The following is a 5,330-nucleotide window of genomic DNA, read 5'->3' as shown; positions in this document are numbered from 1 at the left end:
TTTTCTTAAGGTAAAATTTGAAGATTTATGTTAAAGCTAAAATTCCTTGTGAGCACACACTACTATGGTCACAATGATTCTGTCACCTGGAAGTGAATTGCTGGTTTAGTTTTGTTTGTGCTAGTCTAGACATTTTTCCTGTCCACTTTTGTGTTACTGGTTCATTGATCAGGGATGAATTGTGACATAATGAAATACATGTTATTTTTCTTCCCATCGTCATTAGGGGTAAATGCTTCTTGCACTAGATGAAAAACAGGGCCACTCTCAAGACTCTTTCATCAGGGCTGGTGAGATGGCTCAGTGGTCTAAAGCACCTACTTAGAGCAAGTTTAGCAAAAGCACAAGGACCGCGGTTCAAGCCCCCAGCACCACATGCCAGCCAGCCCCACCCCCTGGTGGGCTGAGCTGGCACACAAATAAAATAAAATAAAAAATTTTTTTTAAAAAAGACTCTTTCATCAAAAACAGGTATTTCTGAATGTATACTATCATAAAATAAAAAGTCAGTTTTTAATTTCAAAATATCTCATATAAATCAAAAGAGAAAAGCTGGACCAAAATGCTAGACCATTAGCTCTCAATGTTTCTTGAAAACTAGTACTATCTGGGAAGCATTAAAAAAGCTGATTCCTCAGCTTTAGTCTCAAGATTTCTGATGTAATAAGTCTGGGGTTCATGCCAGCTTCTGGATTTTTAAGATTTCTCAGATGATTCCAGTGGGATCCCCTGAGAACTACTGCTCTACTTCTAATATCCAAATTACAAAAAAAATGCAGATAATCTAATAGAAAAATATGCTAAATAACAGCGTGGAGATGCAGTCAGCAATATCCAGGCTGTGGGAAGTGCTAGGGGACAAATTCCAAATTTATTTACCCTCATCCCATATGGAAAAATGGGAAAGTAGAGAGTAGCTTATAGATTAAAAGTGACTTAGTGAATAAGCGCTTGCCTGGCAAGCACAAGGGTCTGAGTTCAATTCCTCATTCTGCAAAAAAAAAAAGAAAAGAAAAAAAAGAAAGTGACTTAGAAGAAGTAGCAACTAATTGTAGTATATGTGCAGATCTTTTGAAATCCTCGGGTGATCAAAAATATGAAAATTTTACATATCAAAAATGTTAAAGTTGACCATTCAACAGATATTTGATGATATTAGAAAATATTTCTAACTTTGAATGTGATAATGATATTAGGTTTTCTATTATTTAACATCTTATTATTTAAATTAATTTCATTGGTACATTTTATTTTATTTTATTTGTTTATTTTTTTGTGGAACCAGGGCTTGAACTCAGGCTCTTGTGCTTGCCAGGCAAGCATTTATTCTACTGAGCTATCTCCCCAGCCCCTAATTGGTACATTTTAAACATACATAATGATCACACTCATCATAGGGAATTTGTACTTGTATATGAAATATCTTTTTTAATTTTTAAAGAATACAAAATAGTGATATAAAAAACATTAGAAATCATAGAAGATTTCACTAAGCAAGGTCATAGAAATTCAACAGTGGTTACTATAGTACATGATTCTGTCTTTAAATTAGCTGTTCAGATTACCAGATATAAATGTATAAGATTTGTTTAAAAGAAAAACAAACAAACCAATAACAAGTATAACAAATGCAAAAGAGGAAAAAAAGTTAAACATTAGCTGCTCCTTTCAAAAGACCAGCAGAAATCAACAATACAATTACCTAAACTATTCTGCATATATACCTAAATATATGTCTTTCCCTCTCTCATCCTAGTTTTTTCCTCATCCCAGTTTTTCCTCATCCCAGTTTGTCCTTTTCCTCATCCCAGTTTTTCCTTCCCATTGGACAATTTCTTTCCCTTTCTCAGTATCTGTTATACCTTTTGTACTTTCATTACTCTTTCAGGTTCTTCCACTAGCAAGATAATACAATGTTTGCACATGTGGATCTGATTTATTTCACTTACCAATGTAGTCTCTAGCTGCATCCATTTGTCTTCAAAAGCCTCAAATTTATCTTTTTTTATAGCTGAATAATACTCCATTATATAAAAATAGTATATCTTTTTTATCTATTCCTTAGTTGATTGGCATTTGGGTTGTTTCCAAGATTTAGCTGTGACAAATTGCGCTGCTATAAACATGGGCGCACATATATTGCTGTGGTATGATGATTTCAGTGCTTTTGGAAAAATACCTAGGAGGGGAATAGCTGGCTTGAATGGGACTTCCAAAGCTAGCTTTTTGAGGAATCTCCATACTGATTTCCATAATGGTTGTATCAGCCTGCGTTCCCGCCAACAGTAGAGGAGTGTTTTCCCCCAGAGCCTCTCCAGCATTTGTTATTGATTAACTTCTTGATTATAGCCATTCTTTCCGCATGGTATCTCAGCATTGTTTTAATTTGCATCTCTTGAACGACCAGTTATGTTGAATATTTTTTCATACATTTATTTGCTATTTGTATGTCTTCATTTATGAGGTGTATATTTATCTCAGATGCCCATTTTTTGGATTAGGTCTTTGAATTTTGGAGGCTTGATTTTCTAAAAAACTTTATATGCTTGAGATAGAGTCCTTTATCTGACAGTCTGCTATAATTGTTTTCCACTTAGTGGGTTTTCTTTTTGCTCTGTTGATGATTTTTTTTTTTTTTCAGAACCAGGGATTGAACTCAGGCCCTTGCACTTGCCAGGGAAGTGCTTATTCCACTGAGCCATCTCCCCAGCCCCTGAGCCATCTCCCCAGCCCCGATGATTTCTTTTGATGTGCAGAAACTTTTAAAAAAGATGATATCACAATTGTTAATTCTTTGAAGTATTTCCGATGCAGTTTGATTTTTGTGCATGAACTATTTACCTATCCCTATGTCCTTAAGGTTTTTTTTTTTTTTTTTTTTTTTTTTTTTGTGGAACCGGGTATTGAACTCAGATCCTTGCATTTGCCAGTCAAGCGCTTATCCTACTGAGCCATCTCCCCGGCCCCCCTTTAAGGTTTTTATCTACTTTCTCTTCCAGAAGATTTTGTGTTTCAGTTTTAATATTTAAATATTTGATCTATTTTGATTGAAGTTTCGTGCACAGTGATAGGCCTGGCTGTATTTTAAGACTTTTGCATGAGGAAAGCCAGTGTTTCCAGCACCATTTATTAAAGAGGCTATCTTTCTTCCAATGAACATGTATGGCCCATTTGTCAAAGATAAGGTGGCTTAGTGTGATTGTAGTTGTGTCTACATCTTCTAGTTTGTTCCATTGATCCTCAGGTCTGTTTTTATGCCAATATCATGCAGATTTTATCACAGTAGCTTTGTAGTATGGATTCAAGTCAGGGGTTGTGATGCCTCCTGCCTTTCCTTTGTTACCCAAGATTGGTTTTGCTATTCTAGGTCTCTTCTGGTTCCTGATGAATTTTAAGAATGTTTTTTCTAGGTCTGTGAGGTATACTAATGGTATTTTAATTGAGTTGCATTGAATCTATATAACAATTTTGAGAGTATAGCCATTTTCAAATGTTGGTTCTTCCTATTTAGCAGCAAGGAATATCTTTTCCATATTCTGAAATCCTCTTCCATCTCTTTTTTCAGAGTACTATAATTTTTGCTGTATAAATTTTTTACTTCCTTTGTGATACTGATACCTAAGTATTTCATTTTTGGGGTGTTATTGTGAAAGTATGATTTCCATAATTCCTCTTTCAGTGAATTTGTTGTTTGTGTATAGAAATGCTACTCATTTTGAGTCTTAACTTTGTATTCTGCTACTATACTGAATTTGTTTATTAAATCTACACATCTCTTAGTGGAGTTTTTGGGGTCGTCTATGTACAGTATCAGGTCATCTGCAAATAATGATAATTTAACTTCTTGCTTTCCAATCATTATCCCTTTTATTTTTTTCTCTTGTCTAATTGGTCTGGCTAATGTTTCCACAATGACATTGAACAGGAGTGGTGACAATGGGCATCCTTATCTTGCTCCTGATTTTAAAGTGAAGGCTTTCAGTTTTTGTCTATTAAGTATAATGTTGGCTGTTAGTTTCTCATAGATGGCTTTTATCAGATTGAGATAAAGAACATCTATTCCAATTTTCTGTAATGTTTTATTTTATCATGAATGAATGTTGGACTTTGTCAAAGGCTTTTTCTGCATCTATTAAGATGATCATTGCTGGTGAGATACAGCTCAGCGGTCTAAAGTGCCTGCTTAGGCAGGCACAGGGGACCACGGTTTGATCACCAGCACCACATGCCCTGCCAGCTCCACCCTCAGGGTGGTCTGAGCCAGCCAAAAAAAAAAACTGAAAAAAAAAAAAAAAAAAAAAAAAAGATGATCAAGTGATTTTTGTCTTTGGCTCTGTTGATGTGGTCTCTGATGGTTTTACATATATTAAACCATCCTTGTATTCCTGAGATGAATCCCAATTAGCCATAATGTGTAATCTTCTTGATGATTTGCTGCATTATGTTTGCTAGTATTTTACTGAGAATCTTTGCATCTATGTTTGTTAGGGAGATTGGCCTGTAGTTGTCTTTTTTCACTGGGCCCTTCTCTGGTTTTGGTGTCAGAGTAATACTTGCCTCTGTGAATGAATTCGGGAGAATTGCTTCCCTTTCAATTTCATTGAAGAGTTGGCATTAGGTCCTTCCTAATTTTCTTGTAGAATTCAGCTGTAAATCCATCAGGACCTGGGCGTTTCTTTGTTGGCACTTTTTTAAAATTACATTTTCAATTTTATTGTCTCATACTGGGTTATTCATAATTTCTATATCTTCTTGATTTAGCTTTGGTAGTTCATGTGCATCTAGGAATCTGTTAATTTCTTCTGTATTTTCCATTCTGTAAGAGTAGATTTTGGAAATCAGTATTGATAATCTTTTGAATTTCTATAGGGTCTGTAGTGATTTCATTCATCATTGCATGAATTTGAATTTTTTCTTTTCTTTTTTAATGAGGCTGGCTAGGGATTTATCAATTTTATTTATTCTTTCAAATAACCAACTCTTTTGCTGATTAATTCTTTGTATTGTTTTCTTCGTCTCCATCACATTTCTTTCTGCTCTGATCTTTATAATTTCCTGCTTTCTTTTGGCTTTGAACTTCCCCTTTTTCTAGGAGTGTGAGGTTCAGCATATGATTGTTTATTTGGGCTCCTTCTGTTTTCCTGACGTAAGAATGTATCACTAAAAATTTCCCTCTTAAGACAGCTTTCATTGCATCTCACAGGTTCTGGTAGGTTGTATCTGCATTTTTCATTTGATTGTAAATGTTGTTTAATTTCTTTGATGACCCATTGATTGTTCAAGAGGGGTTTATTTCGTTTCCCTGTGTTTATATAGTTTTTTTTTTTTTG

The sequence above is a fragment of the Octodon degus genome, unplaced genomic scaffold (genome assembly GCF_000260255.1).
Source record: "Octodon degus isolate 3935 unplaced genomic scaffold, OctDeg1.0 scaffold00015, whole genome shotgun sequence".
NCBI classification, from domain to species: domain Eukaryota; kingdom Metazoa; phylum Chordata; class Mammalia; order Rodentia; family Octodontidae; genus Octodon; species Octodon degus.
This window is presented reverse-complemented; position numbering follows the sequence as displayed.